This window comes from Macaca nemestrina, chromosome 11 (assembly GCF_043159975.1).
Source record: "Macaca nemestrina isolate mMacNem1 chromosome 11, mMacNem.hap1, whole genome shotgun sequence".
Taxonomy (NCBI): domain Eukaryota; kingdom Metazoa; phylum Chordata; class Mammalia; order Primates; family Cercopithecidae; genus Macaca; species Macaca nemestrina.
Window position 1 is genome coordinate 110,798,806 of NC_092135.1, and position 24,944 is coordinate 110,823,749.

Here is a 24,944-nt window from a genome sequence, read left to right on the forward strand (position 1 = left end):
CAAGAAAACTGAAAATGCCCATCAGGAATTAGCCATCTTCAGATCCTTCGCTGTTTACCCTAAAACAGTAAAAATTCAGAGTACAGTGGAAATGGGGATTGTGTTCTAAAAACTCCAGATCAGATAAGTTAATGTGAAGAGGTGGCCCAGATCCCCAAGTCATCAATCTTTCTTCTTCAAGTCACACATATAGACCCATGGTACATTCCTTATATCCTGATAGGTTTGTTCTATATGTTGGGGCAAGCCATTAATCAGGTGACTGCTTTTGCACTCAGCCCAACTCATGGGTGGCCATGAAAGATGATGGCAAGGGCAAACTGAACAGTGCACCTGGTCATCAGCTTCCTGTGAAGGGAGAACTAAAAGTTCAGACCACTCAGGGATGAAAAGAAGATGTTCTGAGCAATCTCACCAGGCAAACAATTTAGATCAATGAAAGCGCTGACAAGGTGAGGGAAATCCAGAATGATTGGTAGAAAGCGCAAATGATATATTTCAAATTTGGCCTTGGAACCAGATAGAGCAACAGAGATAATAGCTCATCTCATTATCAATCCCATTATATTTTTTTAGATTGTGACCAACAACCTATCCACTGATAAAACAAAAGACTCAATATGGGACACTATACCTGAATACATTTTACTTCAAGCACCATGACTCTGCATGAGAGCTTTCTCTGGCTATAGGAGTTTGCAAACCTACACTCAACTTACATGCTGGTAAATCTGGAAATGTTGGGGAGTTGACATCTTTAAGAATGACCTTCAATCAATTATAGTTTGGATCTGATAGATAAATATCCTGGCTTCTTCACTCCTCAGATATAAAAGTTCTGAGGCATGCTCTACACAGTCTTCCAGAGTTCCATAGTAGGACTGATCCCCCATTGTTCCAATACGTGACCTGGTCATTAATGCATTCCATATTGGGCTTCCTATTTTCTTAATCTTTTTTTCCCACTCTTCCCCAATCACCTTCCAAATTAATTACTTTCACTCACTTAGGGAGAGGGATCCTTATCCCAGAACAAATTAGATTCTGGAAATGTGTACCCTTACAGCTTTCTATATGTCCCTTGTCATAGTACCACATTTATCGTTATCGCTTGTCATTTTCCAATTGACTAAAAGTATTAAGAAGACAGGGATGATTTCTATCCTGCTCACAACAAATACCAAATGTCTAGCACAGCTTAAATATAGTACAAACCCAACAAATATTTGTTGAATGAAATCACTTGCAAACTAAACTTATCACAATGGCTTCCTTCCATCTCAGTCTAGAATAGAAAACCCAGTTGGCCTCTCATCTCCAGCCATCTCCCTAGTTGTACATTTTATTTAATTTATTAAACTGCAGTTCTCTGCACAAATCATATTGTCATATTGCCAAGGCTTTGCCCATTTGTTTCTTCTGCTGTTTAGTATTTCCCTCCTATCTTATTCCTGCCAATCCTTCAAGTCTCAATTAAAGTATAACCATCTCTGGAAATCCTTCCTTAATGCCTCAGTAATATTTAGAGGTGTCTCTGTTCCCAAAGAACCTTCAGCCTAATTCTATTATAATTCTTTTTAACACTAAAAAAATTGAAACTTATTTTTCTTTCCCCCCAAACCCATAAGCTGCTCAAGAAATGAATCTGTAGGTGTTTTATTTTTATACAGTGCCTAGCACAGTGTCTAGGGGAAAGTTATGTGCTCAACAAGTATTTTCTGGCTGAAGATGAACATGACATATTAGTATTATTAAGAACTAGTGATGTTGAGCCTGTAAAGAAATCTTAAGGAATGCAGGGCATTTGTCTCAAGTATTCAAGGACTACCTACAGGAATAAGCATTAAAAACTTCGGTGCTTTTCTCAGTGAATTATGGCTAATTGCTTTCTGACTGCAGAATTAGATGCTTGGGAATGTAAAAAAATGCTTATTGGTTGCAACAGCTGCTGATGTGTATACTTTCTTATATCAATTACTAAATATTGCTGTTGGCAGTTGTTAGCAGTTTGACATGTATCTGTACTTGTTAATAGCAAAGGCCTTGGGACCTAGCTGCCTGGGTTCAAATACCAATCCTGCTTTTTAATAGTTACACAACCTTGGGAAACTCAAAGTAGTATTTCAATGCCTCAGTTTTCACGTCTGTAAAGTGGGTTTAATAAAAGTATCTAGTTTACAGGGTTGTGAGGGTTAAATAAATTATCATATGTAAAACATTTAAAACAATATATGCTACACAGATGATCATTATAATACAACTGTTTTATTCAACCCACTAGGCCAAAGCAGGTCCAACGAATGAAAGTGTTAGCATATTTTGATTCAATATAAAAATTAGGGGGCGGAGCAAGATGGCCGAATAGGAACAGCTCCAGTCTCCAACTCCCAGCGCGAGCGACACAGAAGACCAGTGATTTCTGCATTTTCAACTGAGGTACTGGGTTCATCTCACTGGGGAGTGCCGGACGATCGGTGCTGGTCAGCTGCTGCAGCCCGACCAGCGAGAGCTGAAGCAGGGCGAGGCATTGCCTCACCTGGGAAGCGCAAGGGGGAAGGGAATCCCTTTTCCTAGCCAGGGGAACTGAGACACACAACACCTGGAAAATCGGGTAACTCCCACCCCAATACTGCGCTTTAAGCAAACAGGCACACCAGGAGATCATATCCCACACCTGGCCGGGAGGGTCCCACACCCACGGAGCCTCCCTCATTGCTAGCACAGCAGTCTGTGATCTACCGGCAAGGCAGCAGTGAGGCTGGGGGAGGGGCGCCCGCCATTGCTGAGGCTTAAGTAGGTAAACAAAGCTGCTGGGAAGCTCGAGCTGGGTGGAGCTCACAGCAGCTCAAGGAAACCTGCCTGTCTCTGTAGACTCCGCCTCTGGGGACAGGGCAATAACAAACACAGCCGAAACCTCTGCAGACGCAAACGACTCTGTCTGACAGCTTTGAAGAGAGCAGTGGATCTCCCAACACGGAGGTTGAGATCTGAGAAGGGACAGACTCCCTGCTCAAGTGGGTCCCTGACCCCTGAGTAGCCTAACTGGGAGACATACCCCACTAGGGGCAGTCTGACACCCCACACCTCACAGGGTGGAGTACACCCCTGAGAGGAAGCTTCCAAAGCAAGAATCAGACAGGTACACTCGCTGTTCAGAAATATTCTATCTTCTGCAGCCTCTGCTGCTGATACCCAGGCAACTCCAAGACACATAATTGCCAGATTCACCAAAGTTGAAATGAAGGAAAAAATCTTAAGGGCAGCCAGAGAGAAAGGTCGGGTTACCCACAAAGGGAAGCCCATCAGACTAACAGCAGATCTCTTGGCAGAAACTCTCCAAGCCAGAAGAGAGTGGGGGCCAATATTCAACATTCTTAAAGAAAAGAATTTTAAACCCAGAATTTCATATCCAGCCAAACTAAGTTTCATAAGTGAAGGAGAAATAAAATCCTTTACAGATAAGCAAATGCTTAGAGATTTTGTCACCACTAGGCCTGCCTTACAAGAGACCCTGAAGGAAGCACTAAACATGGAAAGGAACAACCGGTACCAGCCATTGCAAAAACATGCCAAAAGGTAAAGACCATCGAGGCTAGGAAGAAACTGCATCAACTAACGAGCAAAATAACCAGCTAATATCACAATGGCAGGATCAAGTTCACACATAACAATCTTAACCTTAAATGTAAATGGACTAAATGCTCCAATTAAAAGACAAAGACTGGCAAACTGGATAAAGAGTCAAGACCCATCAGTCTGCTGTATTCAGGAGACCCATCTCACACGCAGAGACATACATAGGCTCAAAATAAAGGGATGGAGGAAGATTTACCAAGCAAATGGAGAACAAAAAAAAGCGGGGGTTGCAATACTAGTCTCTGATAAAACAGACTTTAAACCATCAAAGATCAAAAGAGACAAAGAAGGCCATTACATAATGGTAAAGGGATCAATTCAACAAGAAGAGCTAACTATCCTAAATATATATGCACCCAATACAGGAGCACCCAGATTCATAAAGCAAGTCCTTAGAGACTTACAAAGAGACTTAGACTCCCATACAATAATAATGGGAGACTTCAACACTCCACTGTCAACAGTAGACAGATCAACGAGACAGAAAGTTAACAAGGATATCCAGGAATTGAACTCATCTCTGCAGCAAGCAGACCTAATAGACATCTATAGAACTCTCCACCCCAAATCAACAGAATATACATTCTTCTCAGCACCACATCGTACTTACTCCAAAATCGACCACGTAATTGGAAGTAAAGCACTCCTCAGCAAATGTACAAGAACAGAAATTATAACAAACTGTCTCTCAGACCACAGTGCAATCAAATTAGAACTCAGGACTAAGAAACTCAATCAAAACCGCTCAACTACATGGAAACTGAACAACCTGCTCCTGAATGACTACTGGGTACATAATGAAATGAAGGCAGAAATAAAGATGTTCTTTGAAACCAATGAGAACAAAGATACAACATACCAGAATCTCTGGGACACATTTAAAGCAGTGTGTAGAGGGAAATTTCTAGCACTAAATGCCCACAAGAGAAAGCAGGAAAGATCTAAAATTGACACTCTAACATCGCAATTAAAAGAACTAGAGAAGCAAGAGCAAACACATTCGAAAGCTAGCAGAAGGCTAGAAATAACTAAGATCAGAGCAGAACTGAAGGAGATAGAGACACAAAAAACTCTCCAAAAAATCAATGAATCCAGGAGTTGGTTTTTTGAAAAGATCAACAAAATTGACAGACCACTAGCAAGACTAATAAAGAAGAGAGAAGAATCAAATCGACGCAATTAAAAATGATAAAGGGGATATCACCACCCACCCCACAGAAATACAAACTACCATCAGAGAATACTATAAACACCTCTACTCAAATAAACTGGAAAATCTAGAAGAAATGGATAATTTCCTGGACACTTACACTCTTCCAAGACTAAACCAGGAAGAAGTTGAATCCCTGAATAGACCAATGGCAGGCTCTGAAATTGAGGCAATAATTAATAGCCTACCAACCAAAAAAAGTCCAGGACCAGATGGATTCACAGCTGAATTCTACCAGAGATACAAGGAGGAGTTGGTACCATTCCTTCTGAAACTATTCCAATCAATAGAAAAAGAGGGAATCCTCCCTAACTCATTTTATGAGGCCAACATCATCCTGATACCAAAGCCTGGCAGAGACACAACAAAAAAAGAGAATTTTAGACCAATATCCCTGGTGAACATCGATGCAAAAATCCTCAATAAAATACTGGCAAACCGGATTCAGCAACACATCAAAAAGCTTATCCACCATGATCAAGTGGGCTTCATCCCTGGGATGCAAGGCTGGTTCAACATTCGCAAATCAATAAACATAATCCAGCATATAAACAGAACCAAAGACAAGAACCACATGATTATCTCAATTGATGCAGAAAAGGCTTTTGACAAAATTCAACAGCCCTTCATGCTAAAAACGCTCAATAAATTCGGTATTGATGGAACGTACCTCAAAATAATAAGAGCTATTTATGACAAACCCACAGCCAATATCATACTGAATGGGCAAAAACTGGAAAAATTCCCTTTGAAAACTGGCACAAGACAGGGATGCCCTCTCTCACCACTCCTATTCAACATAGTGTTGGAAGTTCTGGCTAGGGCAATTAGGCAAGAGAAAGAAATCAAGGGTATTCAGTTAGGAAAAGAAGAAGTCAAACTGTCCCTGTTTGCAGATGACATGATTGTATATTTAGAAAACCCCATTGTCTCAGCCCAAAATCTCCTTAAGCTGATAAGCAACTTCAGCAAAGTCTCAGGATACAAAATTAATGTGCAAAAATCACAAGCATTCTTATACACCAGTAACAGACAAACAGAGAGCCAAATCAGGAATGAACTTCCATTCACAATTGCTTCAAAGAGAATCAAATACCTAGGAATCCAACTGACAAGGGATGTAAAGGACCTCTTCAAGGAGAACTACAAACCACTGCTCAGTGAAATAAAAGAGGACACAAACAAATGGAAGAACATACCATGCTCATGGATAGGAAGAATCAATATCATGAAAATGGCCATACTGCCCAAGGTAATTTATAGATTCAATGCCATCCCCATCAAGCTACCAATGAGTTTCTTCACAGAATTGGAAAAAACTGCTTTAAAGTTCATATGGAACCAAAAAAGAGCCCGCATCTCCAAGACAATCCTAAGTCAAAAGAACAAAGCTGGAGGCATCACGCTACCTGACTTCAAACTATACTACAAGGCTACAGTAACCAAAACAGCATGGTACTGGTACCAAAACAGAGATATAGACCAATGGAACAGAACAGAGTCCTCAGAAATAATACCACACATCTACAGCCATCTGATCTTTGACAAACCTGAGAGAAACAAGAAATAGGGAAAGGATTCCCTATTTAATAAATGGTGCTGGGAAAATTGGCTAGCCATAAATAGAAAGCTGAAACTGGATCCCTTCCTTACTCCTTATACGAAAATTAATTCAAGATGGATTAGAGACTTAAACGTTAGACCTAATACCATAAAAATCCTAGAGGAAAACCTAGGTAGTACCATTCAGGACATAGGCATGGGCAAAGACTTCATGTCTAAAACACCAAAAGCAACGGCAGCAAAAGCCAAAATTGACAAATGGGATCTCATTAAACTAAAGAGCTTCTGCACAGCAAAAGAAACTACCATCAGAGTGAACAGGCAACCTACAGAATGGGAGAAAATTTTTGCAATCTACTCATCTGACAAAGGGCTAATATCCAGAACCTACAAAGAACTCAAACAAATTTACAAGAAAAAAACAAACAACCCCATCAAAAAGTGGGCAAAGGATATGAACAGACATTTCTCAAAAGAAGACATTCATACAGCCAACAGACACATGAAAAAATGCTCATCATCACTGGCCATCAGAGAAATGCAAATCAAAACCACAATGAGATACCATCTCATACCAGTTAGAATGGCGATCATTAAAAAGTCAGGAAACAACAGGTGCTGGAGAGGATGTGGAGAAATAGGAACACTTTTACACTGTTGGTGGGATTGTAAACTAGTTCAACCATTATGGAAAACAGTATGGCGATTCCTCAAGGATCTAGAACTAGATGTACCATATGACCCAGCCATCCCATTACTGGGTATATACCCAAAGGATTATAAATTATGCTGCTATAAAGACACATGCACACGTATGTTTATTGCAGCACTATTCACAATAGCAAAGACTTGGAATCAACCCAAATGTCCATCAGTGACAGATTGGATTAAGAAAATGTGGCACATATACACCATGGAATACTATGCAGCCATCAAAAAGGATGAGTTTGTGTCCTTTGTAGGGACATGGATGCAGCTGGAAACCATCATTCTTAGCAAACTATCACAAGAACAGAAAACCAAACACCGCATGTTCTCACTCATAGGTGGGAACTGAACAATGAGATCACTTGGACTCGGGAAGGGGAACATCACACACAGGAGCCTATCATGGGGAGGGGGGAGGGGGGAGGGATTGCATTGGGAGTTATACCTAATGTAAATGACGAGTTGATGGGTACAGCACACCACCATGGCACAAGTATACATATGTAACAAACCTGCACGTTATGCACATGTACCCTACAACTTAAAGTATAATAATAATAAATAAATTTAAAAAAAATTTAGTTTTGACAATTTATGCTATCCAACAGTGAAACTAGCTGTCTCACAATAGTGAACATTATACCACTAGAAGTTAAACCATCCACCCAAGCAGTGGTTATCTGTACTGGAATGTAGTTGAGATTTTAAAAAAATTCTAATATATTCCGATTCCATGACTCCTCCAGCACCATATTGTGATAGCATATGCCAATTTGTACACCATGTCTTTATTTAACGATATCAAATCCCTTAAAATTTAAACTTTCTTTTCCCTTCCAGAGGTAGGAAACTAAATGAAATGAAAGAGAATGAAAACTTTTATCTTTAACACTTTCTTCTGTATCTCCTCCAACTAGATAACAAACAATTATTCAGCTGAAGAAGACATTAGTAAAGGCTGGCTAGCACAATAACAGTTAGAACACACGCACAAACTTTCTTACTGCCAATATTATTCCTCAGCTGAGACCATTCCTGAGCTTTATGATTTAGATCGGGGTCCACAACCCATGGATCATGGTGCCGGTACTGGTCAGTGGCCTGTTAGGAACTGGGCCACACAGCAGGAGGTGAGTGGTAGACAAGCAAGCATTATCATGTGAGCTCTGCCTCCTGTCAGATCAGCAGTGGTATTAGATTCTCATAGGAGTGAAAACCCTATTGTGAACTGTGCACATGAAGGATCTAGGTTTTATGCTCCTTATGCGAATCTAACTAGTGCCTGATGATCTGAAGTGGAATAATTTCATCCTGAAACCATCCTCCAACCCTGGCCCTGGAAAAATTGAACGAAACCAGTCCCTGGTGTCAAAAAGGTTGGGGACTGCTGGTCTGGATAACACATACTGGAGGGTCATAATATTGCCACTCAGACTTCCATGGGCACAGGTGGAGAGATGCTGGAGAAAAGGAAGTTTTAAAGCCATAAGAAGGCATAACAAAGTTCTAAATTCTCATTCATTTCACAAGAGCCTGTCTGCCCCATAAAGAAAAACTAAACAACATTTCACTAAGGCTAACCCCTGAAGTTTGATCTGGAAACAAGCACTATTTTTTCCAATTCTCCATGTTATCTGACACCCCAACCCCCATGCCCATCACTCTCTTTCCCAGATAATAATGTATCTAACCATGGACATATGGGAACTCTTACAGAAACAACCTCTATTTTTTTTCCCTGACAAAATCATTATATTAGGTTGTATTCCTTGTCTCACCATCATTTTTATTCCTTCCAGCAGTGTGTTTAGGTTGCATAAATCCAAGATTTAGAAAAAGAAATTGATACAGATATGAATTGAATCATTCAAACAGAAGGGTCACATTGAAAGTTCTCTAATGACATTAGTCCAATAACTGGAATTCAACAATGAAGCTTCTAAAACCAAAATTATAGATCTTCACACGTTTTTCTCAAGCATTCTTTAAATGGAAACTGCGTAGAAATGTAAAACCTCAATTGCCACAGAATTAGTCTCTCCCAAAAGCACTGAGACAAGCTGTAGCCCTAAAAACAACAGCTTTATTAATTGTACTTTTTAAAAATTGTCATCATACTCTCCTCTCTTTTGTCATGTACTAATTAAAAGTGACTCCTTAAAAAACACTATTTAGAGTTTCTGTTTGGAACTTTTAAGCACTACTATTGCCGTGTTGGGAAACTGCCCTAAAACTTCCAGGTAAGAAAGCCAATCTACCCTACTGAAGAAGCAGAAGACATGGAGACCCGATGTGACCCAGCTGACAGCCAACACCAACTGCCAGATATGAGAATGAGGCCACTTTGGACAGTCCAGCTGACCAGCTAGTAGAATGCAGCTGCCTGAATGAGCCAAGAAGGCAAAGCAGCAGATGAACCAAACTGCCAACCCATGGAACCATGATAAATAATAAATTTGTTTGTTTTCACAAAGCAAGTGTGGGGATGTTTTGTTACACAGCTGTAGATAACTGGTATATCTTACATGAAAGTCCCATTTCCTCCAGGTGGTTCTGGTTTTCTGCTATATCTGGAATAACAGCTTATGCTTCTCACCTCTCTAGTTCTGGGGAAAATGAGAATACAAGAGTCTGAACCTGGATTGATCTGTAGTTGTTAACTTTTAGGGGCCTACCCTATGCTACCAAGACATGTACCCTATATTTTGAGTTTTGAATCCTGAATGTGAATCATTCTTGGTCATTAGAAAAGGCCTGTTTTGGTTGTTCAGGAATAAACTTCTGTCTTCTGATTTTTCTTTACCTGTAATTTTATTCAAAATGTAGGATGATGAATCTCCAGGGGCAACTAGCAAATTATCTGATGTGGGAAGCAGGTTCAGGATTTCTGAACGGTGAGTCCCAGTCTATTGTTTTCATCTAATGATAGCCTTATGGTCTATTTTCATCTTTCTGGCCCTTGCCTAGGAAGAAGGAGCCATCCTGGCAAAATGCCTTTGCAGCTTTTTGGAAGTGATACAATCTGAACATGGCCGTAAGTGTAACCCATGAATATTAGGGTCTCAGTGTTACTTTAGATATTTTCCCCAGTCTCTGATGGTCATGATGTATTCAAAAAGGAAGAGATGGGTCATCATGGCTGGTGGTAAGTGATAATTTTATGATTTATTTTTTCTGTCTACCTAGCAACTGCTTCAGAAAAAACAACAGTAAAGGATTTTGTAAGCACAGAAGTACTGTTTTGTTTTAGTCAATTCAAAAAAGAAAGATAACGAAAGAAAATGATGTGGTCTAGTGGTTTCCACATGTATTTCAGTGTCAGCAACTATGAGTTGTAATCTCATCCAACTGTCTTTCTGGCTGACTCAGATTACTTAAGAAAAATTACCTAACTTCTCTCTGTTTCATTTTTCCTACCTATACAATGAAATAAACCACCCTTATAGCACAGAAAGAATGTTTTTAAAATTTAACTGATATTTATAAATACCCAGGAAATACATGCTATGGTGATGCAAAATACACACACATACACCGCATACATGCATGCACATACCTTTTTCTTTTACTCTAAAATATATTTTACTTCATTTAAAATCTTAGAGAGAAAATAAGGTGGGAACAGGGAGGTTTGTAATTTTGTTTTCTTTTCCCATTTTAAAGGCATCTCATTCCTGGTTCAGCAGCATGGAGAAAGATTTGTTGTCAGCTCCTAGGTAGGGCAGTGATTCAAATTCCCGAGGTTTGTGGCAGCATCTCAGAGAGATTCTGAGAGATTTTCAAAGCTCTGTTTTCTTTTAATTAGCTCCCTCTCTGCCTCAGGCAACAAGTTCAGGGAATCAATAGGCTAGACTGAGTAAAGACTTTGTAGGTATCAGGAGCTATGGTATGTTAGGACTTGTCAGACCCTAGATTCAGGTTTCAGAAGGTAAGCATCACAGGCTGAAGAACATTCAGAAACGAGATTTCAAACAGAAGCAGCTCACCAGCTTCAGGAGACTGTCTGACCCTGATGCCCAGACAGAGATTACCATGGCTTTCAACCACATGTTGTCCCTGCACAAGTCACTGAAGCTCCAAGGCTTGCCCTAGAGGCCTACAGACCTAGCCAGACTCTGGTTAAGACTTAGTATCACACGAGAGAAGCTGCAAGTATGAACTCAGCTGAGGTGTTAAAATACTTTTGGAGTGGTTCTCAATGCTACACACTATCTGTGCCCCTTATTATTTTTTCTTCTGATTATTATTATTATTAATTTCTCTTGTCATAGTAAGTCTTTCTCTGCACCCAGATGTTTTGAGTAACGTTGGCAATATTTTTAACTTTGTGGGGCATAAATTTAATTTGTGCCATTATTATTGCTTACTTCTTTCTTTATTATAGGCACAAGCTGCATGCAGGGCTGACAACAGCCTTGCCAAGTAAGGCATGGTGGATTTGTTTTCCAGAGTTCACATCTCTAATGAACAGTTCCTGCTGATTTAGGTGCTACAATAATTGTTCTGGAGCAAACTATACAAAGTCAAGGGCAGAACATTTGGAATTCTTTGTGAGCATTCATTATTTATTCAGGAAATAGAATTCTGAAATTCCTATCTCAAAAATCTGACTATGTGACATGGAAAAAATAAAAAAGACAGAGCCTCAGTAATAAATCAGTCAGTAGCAAAGATTAAGTGACAGTAAATACCATTAGGTCTGGTTCTATTTGAAGCTTCAAACAGTGTGACCCTGAGTGTTTGTCTAAAAGAATCACGAGGTATCTAAAAAGTTGGGAAACATGGATAAATCTATTTTTAAATTGTTTGGTAATTATATTTTCAAAATAATATGTTCCACATTTTGTTGGGTATGATCTGTTGATATATCAAGCAATGCATTTAACTTTTACTCTGGGAAAGTACAATGAATATAGAACTGAGAGTCCAAAAAGTCTAGAAACCTAAGGAAAGTACTGTGCTTACTGTATTTTAAAAACAAATGCCTAAGTATTTAGGTATATGCTTTAAATTTTAAAACATTTCATCTGAAAATGTGTCAGGAGGTTGAAGGAAAACATATTTCATATATTATTTGAAAATATAGCCAACATACTCTTTGACAATGATTCCAGACTTTTATGGACAACCTGTAGAATAGCGATATTCAATAGTAGAATTTGCTCATGCCAAAAAACAAAAGAAAGGGCTTAACTAGAGTCAATCAATTATTTTAACAAAGCTACAGAAGAGGGCTGTGTGTGTGAAAAAGAAAGGAAGGTGAGATTATAGGAGAGTAAGATAGTAATCAAGAAAGTAAAAAAAGTGACTGTATAGGGCTTGAGAGATGAATTTAGGGATGTTCACTATATGGGCATATTGGGTCAAGTGCATTATCAGCCTTCCCCATGGCTGAGATAAAACATCACCTGTGTCAAGGTGAACCATCTCCCCTTGCCTTAAATCCTTGCTCTTTGAGAAACCTTCATGATTGCAAATTCCTGCTTTCCAGGTATCTCAAGACAGGGAAAGGGGGTACTCTGGTTATAATTTTAGGCCATAAATCCACAGAAAGGATTTGTCTCTCAGCCCTTCAATTTTCCTTTCTAATGTGTGTGATACCAAAGTAAGCACAGTCCATATTGAGGATCTTAAAGCAGAGCCACCATTAATTGTGATACAGGTATCAAAATGTTAAACATGCATATCTTCCTGTACCCTTTTCCTTTCTTTGAATCCTAGACATTGGGCATTTTGAAAACATTGGAGATTAAAAAGAGTAAGTAGGCAGTACCCAGGCTTCATCTCTGATGCAATAAAAGCTAGCTATACTTCGGCAAATGCTTCTCTGACCATTCCACCCATGACCAATACACCTGATGGCTATTGCTGAGCTCTTAAAGCTTTTTTATAAAATGTTAGCATAGAAAACCATATCAGGTCTGTCCCTGGGGTCTCTGTAGTAGTGGAGAGAGGCCAGTCAGTATGGCTTCGCTTATCTGATTGACAAAGATCTGTACTCTCTGATAATAAAAATGAAGGAATGGTCAGCCATGATTAGAAATCCACTGATCCTTTACTTTTGAACTATTTTCACTTTTCTTTAATGTTACATTTATGTCATTTCTCAACCTTTCTTTGTTTTTCCTCAATACACAACACAAACATTCAAAGCCATGAAGTATACTTATCCAGAAGACAAGCACTTGCTAAGGCCCTATTGTCCTATAATATATGGATAGCAAATCAAGCAGACCTCTCCATGTTAGTGATAAATTAATCCAGATTCATTCTAACTTACATTAGATATCATTCTATTGGGCCTTTGATTGTGGCACCAATCTAGTTCCCTCTGTAGTACTACCAAAATAGAGTTTTCATACCTGTAAAACTGGGAATTAAATTATACAACTTGATGAATTCATGTATAGGCAAACTCCTATATATTTTTTGATGTCTGAATCTCTGGCTTTTGCTTTTCCAGATTTTATTTTCACAATGTCATATATCTATGAGCACTGTTAGAATATGCTTTGGACCAACCCCTGAAAAGAATAAAAGCATTACTCATCCTACATGCTTTTTCCAAAGAAATGAAAATGTACTTAAAGTTTTTAAGTAAATAATGTACTATGAGGGAGACTTTGCTTTGATATATGGTGATTAATAGATTTTTTTCTAATCACATTTCTATCTTATTCTACTTTTCTTTAAATGAGTGGGTATACTTGACAGCCCTGAAAAGTGAGGCACTAATAGTAGTGTCAGGGGCCAAGAATTGAACAAGCTTTCCTACATCACCCCTGTGTCTCACCCAGAGCTGTAGCAAATGTTTAATTTTAGTCTTTGGCTCAATGCCAAACACCTGGAAATGGCATCCAGCCAGAGATGAACACAAAGCTAAACAGTGGGTGAGCAAGTACATATGTCTCCTCTTGTTTTCCCATGTTCAACTATTAGGTAAATAAGGTAGTTATTAAACGATGACTTATGCAAAGCCTGCAATTTTAGTGTTCACATTTCATCTTACCAACATTGATCAGGCTTCTCAGAAAGCAACATTTTTATATCTGTATGAAAACCAGTTTGACTTCCTACTGAGTGCCATCCTTGTGGAGCGATTTCAGCCTGTTGTCTTCTTAGACTAGAACGTACATAAGAAGCATGTCAGATGTTGAGTTTGTTGAAATGTGAAATTCATCACGGGTAAGTTTTCAGTTGCCGATATTTCTGTGTGGGCACATGCCTCCGTACTTGTTCATGTCATAGCACTCAGGACTCCTGACTCCATTTCTGCACCCACAGAAACCACATTTCCTCTCACTCCTTCTCACTTCACCAATCCACAAACCCTTTAACTACCCCTGAAATATGGAGATATTTCCCGACATCTACACAAATATAACAGAAAGCTTTTGTGGTCTCATGTAACCAAACTTATAACCATATGCACGCCTTCTGTGACCAAGAAAATCACTAATCTTTCTAGTGTGTCCAATTCAGGATTCTTTGCAATAGACCATGGTACATGGAATTTGAAGGCCAAATCCTGGTGCTATGGATTTCAAGGGAAGCAGGCACATATACAAAAACAATGAAAGCAATGCTATATTTTGTCTAATGCTTTATCTTTTTAGGTATATAGTTTGTTTACTCTTTTAGAAAGACTCTAACATTTTGCTTGCTCTTTGAAATAAATATGTGGCTATTTGGTACAATTCTCTGGTTTCAGAAAGTTGTACATGAACATGATTTAAAGTGAAATTGAGTGATGTAACTGAGTTCATGAGCCATACGCATTCCTAAGGAATTCTACATAAATCCATAAAGTACTAAAAGGTAGTTTTGATTATTATTAACAAACTTACCATTTAAAAATACAGTTGTATATTGTATTACTACCTTTTGTGCACCTTTTCAGGTTTTCTTAGTTGCATCTGTCCTGTTGCAGACACCAACTTGACCACCTGATGTGTGAGGGCTCAGGTAGAGCATGACAGCACTTCACCCCAAGAGTCTACCTCTCATTTCTCACTTGGGGCTATTCTGCTGGCACCTCAGCTTGGGACTAGGAATGAAATCTACTCTCTATTTATACATGTAGCACCTGGAGTGTGGGAAAGTTAACACCCTCTATCAGTTTGTTAAGGCTGCCGTAACAAAAGACCACAGGCTGGGTGGTTTCACTAACAGAAATGTATTTTCTCACAGTTTTGGAGGCGAGAAGTTCAAGATTAAGGTGTCAGCAGGTTTGGTTTCTTCTGAGGCTTCTCTCCTTAGTTTTCAGATGGCTGCATGGTCTTCCCCTCTTGCATACAAACCCCATGGTGTCCCTCTGCATGTCCACATTTCCTCTTCTTAGATCAGAACACCAGTCAGATTAGATTAGGGCTTATCCTAAGGGCCTCATGTTACCTTAATCACCACTTTAAAGGCCTTATATCCAATATAGTTACCCTATAGAGTTACATTCTGATGTATTGAAAGTTAAGACTTCAACATACAAATCAGGGACTGGGGCAGAAACAATTTAGCCCATAACACACCGCATGGGTGATCAACGGGGGAAGGAAATAGAGTTAATAAATTCTCCTATTCTTCCCCTAGATGGGTGATCCTGATTGACATTTCATGTGACAGTTCTCAATCTCTTAGTGATTGGCAAGGTGGCACTTATAACCGTGGTCTACTGGCAACTCATTGGCTCTCTCTCCTTCTTGGCCTGGTTTCCCTGTCCCTCATTCCTACCTTTTTCCAGGATCACAAATGCCGATAACAAGCTTGCACTCAGGTTCTGCTTCCTGGAGAGCCCAGGTTGAGTTATCTCACTTCATATTTACAACTATGCAAGGTATGTCTTCTTGTTGTTGCCTCATAAATAAAGGAACAGGAGAGTCTAGCAAGATAACTGACTTGTACAGAGTCACACAGCTAGTAAGTTACAAACGCAGAACTCTGATTTAAGTCTTCTGCCTCTCATCTTGCATTACTTCCCACGTACCACAATATCTCCTAGAAATTTTTTTAATTTTAATTTTTTTGAAACAGTGTCTTTCTCTGTCACCCAGGTTGGAGTGCTGTGATGCAATCATGACTCACTTCAGCCTCTACCTCCTGGGATCAAGCAATCCTCCCACCTCAGCCTCTGGGGTCACTGGGACTACAGGCATGTGCAACCATGCCCAGTGAACTTTTAAATTTTTTGTAGAGACAAGGGCTCACTATGTTCCCCAGGCTAGTCTCAAACTCTTGAGCTCAAGTGATCCTCCTGCCTCGGCCTTCCAAAGCGCTAGGTTTACAAGCAAGAGCCACTGTGCCTGACTTGTCCTAGCAATTTTTATGCATCATTATATGTAATTTAGGCCATTTTCCCTGCCAAATTTTAAAACTGTTTAAATGGATTAGAGATAAGACATCCCAAGTACATAATTCATTTCCCTATTAGTTAAATGCTCTTCTTTCCCTTCTTCCCTAAACCTATGAGTTTGGTAATCCTTTTACAAGGCTTACTTATATCTGAAATTACTTTTATTCAATAGAAAGTATATAAATTAAAATCTCTTTATTGGTATTATCACGATCTATACCTTTCCAAGGAAACCACATCTCACAGTCAAATTAGGGAGGCTCTTATATCTTAATCAAAGCTTAACAGTTTAATTGTTCATTAAACATGAGAGTAATTTAGTGTCCTACTATGCAATCATTATTGTTTCCTGAAAATCTGGTATGACGAGGTACAATAAATGCAAACTGAAATATTGCCTGTGGAAAGTTATTTATTATTTCTTCTAGCTAAAAACATTCATAATTGAAATTTATTGGCTCATACTCCCTTCATTATAAATATTTTATGTTCTGCCTCAGGGATCCATGTCTTAGCATTTAAATATCTCAATCTTGTGTCAGTAACAGGAAGAACAAGTTCACTGGGTGGAATTTTTGCCCTTTACTTCAGAATGTTACAATAATAGGCTATAAATATGTTATAATTATGCCTTTGATCACTGCTGTGGTTTTCTAGCCTGAATGAATTAAATTCAAAACTAAAGCTGAGCTGATAGGCAAAAATGACAGCCATTACCTTATACTAAAATTTTTCTGAAAACCGTATTAACATAGTAAAAATATTTATAGTGGCCAGGATAGTACATCATTTTTCCTATTACTGTACTTTTACTTTAATGTGAAATAGTACCTATACCTATTACCACCTTTACATGTCAATAATGGTTTACATTCATTTAAAGCTTTACTTTTTTAGTTCTTTCATGTTCTAGTCATGGTAACAACCTTTGAGGTACTAAGGACTGTTGCTATAATAGTCATCAGTCAAATGAAAAATGTGAGACTCAGGTAGTTACAGAGGTATAACTTTTTTAATGTTAATATTTTTAGCTATGAGATACAGTAACATTGTGCAATGGTTTGAATTAGGCTTCTGTTTTCTGCCTACCTCACCTGGTGGGGTCAGCTTGGGGTAGGAGGTACAGTGGAGAAGGAAATGGCAGAGAGGACAGGACATGAGCAGGTGACAAAATGGCAGACGACAGCTATCTGGAGAGATGAGAGTATTAGACACAGGGAATATACCTCATCGGCTATATTCTCCCAGATTCATCTCCCTGTATAAAGCCTACTGAACAGATTACTGAGACATTCCTAAAATTATGTAGCTTTCCTAGAAACCCCAGATAGCTGTGGGACAAAGACTTGTCCTTACTGAGATGAGGCTTACTAGATTGCATTAGTTAATGGAAATTTTAAAGTTCCATCTGGAGGATCTTTTCAGAGCTCTTTATCTCAGTCTATTCTCTTTAAAATTCCAGATACAAACTTTTGAGATCCACCCTTCATAAGAAAAAATGCAGAAGAAAGACAAATTGGATTTCATTTCATGAAAATTGAAAATAAAATTCTTCATACTTGTATCTTAGTTCATTTGTATTACTGTAACAAAATACCTGAGACTGCCTAATTTATAAACAATAGAAATTTATTTCTTACAGTTCTGGAGCTTGGGAAGTCCAAGATTAAGGCGCTGCAAGTTTGCTGTCTGGTGAGAGCCTGTTCCTCACAGATGGTACTGGTTAGGTGTTCTTATATGTGGAAGAGACAGAAAGAGAAAAAGAGATGAACACTGTGTTCTCACATAGCAGAAGAGTGAGACAGAACGAACCTACTCCCTCAAGTTCTTTTATAAGGGCCCCAATCTCATCCATGAAGGCTCTACCCTTATGACTTCACACCTCCTAAAGACCCCACGTCTTATCATATTGGTGATTAAGTGTCAATGCATGAATTTTGGGGAAAACATTCAGATCATAACACCTGGTATTAAATTATCCATAGAAGAAATACATGAAGGAAGGACTAACTCCTCTTAGTGTATATAAACATGTTGACATAGATGCTTTCCTTAAGAAATATCATGCAATTTGATTGAAGATAAGATTTTTTCTTTTTTCTTTTTTTTTTTTTTTTTTTTTTTTTGAGACGGAGTCTCACTCTGCCACCCAGGCTAAAGTGCAGTGGCACGATCTCTGTTCAGTGCCACCTCTGCCTCCCAGGTCAAGCAATTCTCCTGCCTCAGTCTCCAGAGTAGCTGGGACTACAGGCGTGTGCCACAAAACCCGGTTAATTTTTTGTATTTTTAGTAGAGACAGGGTTTCACTATGTTAGACAGGATGGTCTTGATCTCCTGACCTTGTGGTACGCCCACCTTGGCCTCCCAAAGTGCTGGGATTATAGGTGTGAGCCACTGTGCCAGGCTGAGAAGATGATTTTTGATAGCTTGAATCCAGGTCTTCTTGGGGACTGAATCCTCCTGCACAATCCTGTGAGCCTACATCCCCTCAAGTGTGTCCTTCAAACACTTGTTCTCCAGGATGGAAATAAGTTTATGTGAAAAGAGTATTCTGTGACCAGACCCTTAAATGCTGACACCAGCCTGAAAATAATCTGTTGATAAAGCAAAGCTAGTTTTATTTGCTTACTGTGCTAAGGGAGATTGCTATTTTGACAGTCTTAGTTGCATCTGAATTTCAGAGAAAAAAGTGAAGGTATTAATAAGATGTAGGGGGTGGTCAGTGGATCCTTCAAAGTGGGAGCTAGAGTAGGACTGCAGAAGATTCACAAAATTATTGTTTAGGATTGGTGAACATGGCATGGATATGGTTTCAAACAGAATTTTTGAAGAGGAAACATTCTTTTCACGCTATATTGTCCTGAGAATATTTACTCTGATGAAGTTATTGGGGCTCAGAAACTGGTACCCCAGCAGCTTTGACATACTGAACTAAGAATCAACCTCAAGGTCTCTTTGACCTTCCCCTACCCCTTCCTGTCTATCAATCCTCTGTCTCTATCAAAGCACTTGATGAAGCTGGTCTCTGAAGTTCCTTTATCTGCCTGAAATCCAGACCCACCAAAGAAGAAAACAATTACCTCTGTTCCCTTCCTTGCATTTGCATTCACTTAATTCATATGGCAGGAACAAATACTAACAGATCTGGACAGACTTTTGTCCAAACCATTGTCTTCCTTTTTGGTCCATTCAGTACTTCAAAGAGAATCATTTAACCAGTCACTGTCTGTTCTGTGGGATCAAAAGACTTTGTCCTAGGCCATTGTATTTTCTTCAAATCCATTTATTTTCCCCTAAAAATCATTTATTATGTCTCAAATTGCCACACTCCCCCATCTCCCTTTGCCCTAGGAAGAAGGGTATATAGGCATCTGTACCCCATTGGATCATTGGGTAATCATTCTCCTGTGATTCCCTTATGTTATGCAAAGTAAAATAAATTTTATATGCTTTTCTCCTATTCATCTGCATTTCTAAGTTGATTTTCTGCAAAACTTCAGAGAAAAAGAAATTTTTATTCTATGGCCCCTACAAGGGTAAATGCAATGTTTAGATAAATAGATTTTCTGTGAGGTCCTGATTTTAACAACAAAGATATTTACAACTTTAGTTTCCTAAGTTTATTGAATAGTAAAATCATGTAAAACAAGACCAAATAGTGAAGTCCTGTTAGTGCAGAGTATAGACAATAAACTTAGGTATAAATGGTTTGGGGAATTCCTTGGCTAAACCAAGTTAAGCAAATGCCTTTATAGCAACACTTTGCAGAATCCTTAATATGTGAATGTGCCTATACTCATCTTGGAAGGGATATATAATAAACAGCATTTTCTAAACATTTCCCACAGAATATTTTTATTTTAGTCTATTGTAAATAAAATCTGCCAGGACTATTATAGCATGGAATATAGTTGCAGAAATAGTGACCAAGATTTCAGGATATTCATTTTAAAAAATTAGATAAGCTTGATTTTATGCCAGGAAATACTGAGATAGAAGATGACTTCAAGAGTTCACATAAATGTAATTCTAACTGTGCAATTGTAAATAATGAAGCCACAGAGGGAGAAAAATACCAGATATCTTAAAGAAACCAATGTAGTTCCTGAGCTCAGATTTTGAAGTGCCCTTCTCATAACTGGTCTTAGCATATGTGTAACACAGCAATCACCAAAAAAGCATTGAAAAGTACTCAGATCCTTATATAAGTCTCTTGAACAGACAGTTTGTAGCAAAACAAAATGTGCCCTCTTTTCAGGCCTCAGCCATCCTCATGACAGTGCCTCCCTAACACCTACCATATTTCTGGATTCTTCCTTACAACTCTTACCTGAAACCTTTCTGCTTTGCAGTCCAAACTTGAATCCCTATAATCATTTCTATTTACAGGCCTTTTCTGTTGAAAATCAATCTGATATGTCCCTATTCTGAGGATTCCAATCAGAATGACAGGATTCCAGCCCTAAGGAGGCAGAAACAGTAAAGAATCCTTCCTTCTCAGACCTGGAAGGGAGTGGAGGCTGACTTCAGTCTCTGAATTTGTATGTTAATATCTCTGTCCTCTCTATAGGTTCAAAAGATCTATCTGATGAAAGAAACAGTGAGGAAATAATTAATATTAGATGGTGGCACAGAATTAAGTTTCAGGATGTTTGTAGCACCAAATAAAGGAAGGGTTTTTTGGTTTTTTTTTTTTTCCAAAAAAAAAATGTATTTCAAGTCTTTTATGAGTGCAAGTAGAAGGAAAGGAAGGGAATGTTCTCTGTTGGGGACCAATGATATATTGACTAATGACAAGGAAAAAGCAAACCTCTCTTTGGACTGAAGAAAAGACAAAACATGTTTACAAGAGGAAACTGTAGCTTTAGCTGGAGAAGGAAGCATAGTTAAACTTCTGGTCCTGAATTATTTCTAAAGGTCTCTAAAGAATCTTCAAATTAAATCATTAAACCAAACATTTCCAGTGACCTTTGAGGGACGATCACAAACAGTAAAGAGGAATAAAACTGGAGACAGGCAAACACCAGCCAATCTTTGAAAACTGGGACAAAGAAAGATTTGGCAAATTAAGACAAGTAAAAGTTACATTGATTTCAGCTAAAATTTTAGAATCTTTTATATAAAGGAATAGGTATAGAGAACCTAAAGAAGCAATGATCACTAGGAGCCAACAAAGACTCGCATAAAAAATCTTAGACTCACCTCATTTCCTTCTGTATTAGTCAAGGTCCAGGAAGGGAACAGATGCACATATAACAAATTAATGTACTAGAGGAGAGTTTAGAAAAGAGAATCCTCATAAAAGCATGGGTCAGGGTTAAAGGAAACTTAGAGAGGCAGTAAAGCAACTGGGGAGAATCAGTACCGACCACAGAAGGACTGTCTGAATAATATGTAGCCCCCCCCCACTAAAAATTGATTAAGAATTTCATGATAGGGATAGCCTAGCATTAAACCAAGCATGAGACCCTATATGACCACACAATTTGCAAGACCATGCAGCCTGCCCTGGCCTTTAGATTTGAAGGGGCCAGGAGGAAAATATGTATGGGAACCTGGAGAGGGTTGTAGCTGTATCTTCAGCTGGAGAGTTCATTGGAGGGATATTGTGGACTTTGGTAGAAGAACTAAGCCACTTACACTAAACTACTGATTATCTCTGGCTATGAAGAGAGCAATCTGGGGAAATACACATTGTGATCTCATTCTCCTCCTGCCCTCCTGCAATCTCCTGCCAGTGCAGGACAAAGGAATCTAGTTAATGCAGTGTACGAAGGACAGCTTCCAGGGACACAAATCAGGGTGTAGTGGATTAGGAGAAGCAGGAAGAAGATAACAGTCATCATCCTGCACATATTTGTGAGGTTATGCTGTTAAATCTGTGAACCCTAGTAAACCTAATCTATAAGAAACATGTTTGACACAATTTCACAATTTTCCTTTGTATAAGATGGAGAAATAAGTACTAGAAGCAAAATAATTACGTGGATCAATAATAGGTTAAACAACTATATCCAAAGTCTACTGTAAACTGGATCAATGTAAAACTGAAGGGAGTTGCGTATGTATCCCAATTCCTTTACCCTGTCCTATCTAGTTCAGAATTTTTATTATTGACTTGCAGACATAAAAGGAACACATATTAAATCATCATTTGCAGATTGCTGAGAAGGACATTGTCTAACTGGGATGAAATAATTAGAATCCAGAAAGATCTTGACAGGCTGTAGCAATGGAATAAAAAGATCTTAGCCAACTGGAACAATAGAATAAATCTAGCAGTAATAAGTCTTGAGAATTGCTCTCAAATTCAAAAAGCCAGAGGCATAAGTTTGGGACAGGGAAGACAATACTTATCAGCTATAAAATGACTCAGGGAGGTTAGTGGGAGGTAAAGTCAATGTGAGTCATGAGCATGGCAGATCCTCCAAAAAAGCGGATTAGGTTTTAGGCAGTATTAATTGAACAAAGGAGGTAATAATCCAAACCTAGGTTGTGTTGATCAGACCACACCTGGAAAATGTGGGTTACTTTTGAATGTCATATCTGACTTGCAATGCATTCTGAAAAGAATAACTAGGATTGGAGAAGACGCTTATAAACTAGAACCAACCACAAAAGCTGGTCTAGCTTTAATAACTGATGTAAATGACAACATGAACATGACAGTGTTGAGATTACTGCTCAGTCAGCAAACCAAAGAAGAGCACAGGATATACATGAGATAAAAGAAACAGAGAGACTTAGGAGTGGAAGAGGCAACTCTTGCTTCCCTAGTTCTTCCCTCAAAACTTGCAGAGTTACAAATCCACCAGGACAGAGGATCCTAGAACCAAATCTCACTAGCTTTTGGAAGGGAAGGCGGACATTATCCCACAGGAATCCACTTTATCTTCATATAAAGAAATTCTTGCTGTGCCTATGGTTACATATTTCTGAATTATCTTTCTTATTCTATCATTATACCTATTTGTATATAGAACCATGCACTAACACAGAATAGAAATCATGCCTAGGTAGTAATAATTGAAGAGATCAGGGGCCAGTATAAAAGACTACTCAGGAGAACCATGCCATCCAAATGGTATTCAAATATATTAAACACTACCACATGGAAGTATCTCAAGGAATAAAAAAAGATTCTTAAAAATATCAGAGAGATACTCTGTTATGGTCCAACTTTCTGAGGACTAATGGACATCATGGAAAGCAGAAAGTTTCCCAAAACCAAACATAAACACACATAGTATCATGTCTGAATGACTGCTTAGTTGACATGTTATTTAGGCAATTCAAGTTTTAGATGGGTACATAAAGTAGTTTTTAAATATCTCTTCCAATAACGAACTTCCATGGCTCATTCTTTCTTTCATTAAATAAGTATTTATTGAGAACCAGACATGCACCCAAACATCATTCTAAGAATTGAGGATACTGCAACAAACAGAAACAAGCCATTTCCTCATGAAATCTGACAGGATAGGTAGAAAATAAACAAATAATAAAATCTCAAGCAGCCATAAGGATTGTGGAGAAAAATCAAGCAGGGTGTGGATTCTGAGTGATGGAGAAAGGGAAGGAGACATGAAATAGGATGGTCAGAAAAACCTCTTGGGCCAATGAGCTCATCTGTTTATCATAATGCATTTCTCTAAATTTTCAGTCTGGTAGGTTCCTAACGCCCTGATTTTTCCTCCTTATGTTAATTACCATCTATGTGGTTTACTCTTTAACTCTTAAACCCAGAATAACTCTAACTTATAAATCCAATAGAACTATTAGTGAAACTAGAACAGTGGGATACTTATTTCCACAATCAACAAACTAAGTGGGTATCATTCAGTTTAAGATGGCAGAACAAGCACAATTTTCTTTTTTCCTCCTGTTCCTAATTACTCTGAAATCATAGAAAAATAATTTTTTAAATAAAAATTGCAGTTTTGGAAAGTAAGAGATTCTGATGACAATTTGAGAAGATACTAGAAGTAGACAGGGTCTGATCACTGGGGGAAATAGAGCAGGGAAACTATGGCCCCAAATGCCCTGAGTAGAAGAGGTCTAAATATCAAAGAAATTCTCAAAGGTTTTCCATGCTCAGAGTTAATAAGTACAAAGAGCAAGAATAGATTGTGCAAAAATATCGGAGTAATTAATTAGAGAATCATACCTGAAAGAGGAAGACTTCTCCTCTTACTCCTTTCCCTCATGAATATCAAGCAAATGGCGATGGGAGCTGAAATTGTAAACCTAAAGATACACGTAACACCCATTCACATGACTGTCTGGTCACATGCCTGAAGTCTCTCACTCTTCTCACTGTTTCCAGACATGGATAAAGCACCACACAGCTGGGTTTACCAAGATGCTGCTAAAGGGTCTAGGACATTAACATATAACAACCCAGTTATATAACATGACATATAACAACCCAGTTATAGAGGAGTTAAAGCCCTAATGGGCAAATTATAACCAATGGGAGAC

At 38.6% G+C, this 24,944-nt stretch overlaps 1 protein-coding gene across 1 annotated transcript in view; it reads right to left on the reverse strand.

The window, feature by feature from the left end:
* Positions 1–24,944, reverse strand: part of LOC139357207 (uncharacterized) — a 302,109-nt gene that overhangs the window by 241,212 nt on the left and 35,953 nt on the right. The window contains exon 3 of the mRNA XM_071073328.1: positions 18,104–18,195. The gene's annotated coding sequence lies outside the window, so the exon portion shown is untranslated. The remainder of the gene's footprint in view (positions 1–18,103; positions 18,196–24,944) is intronic.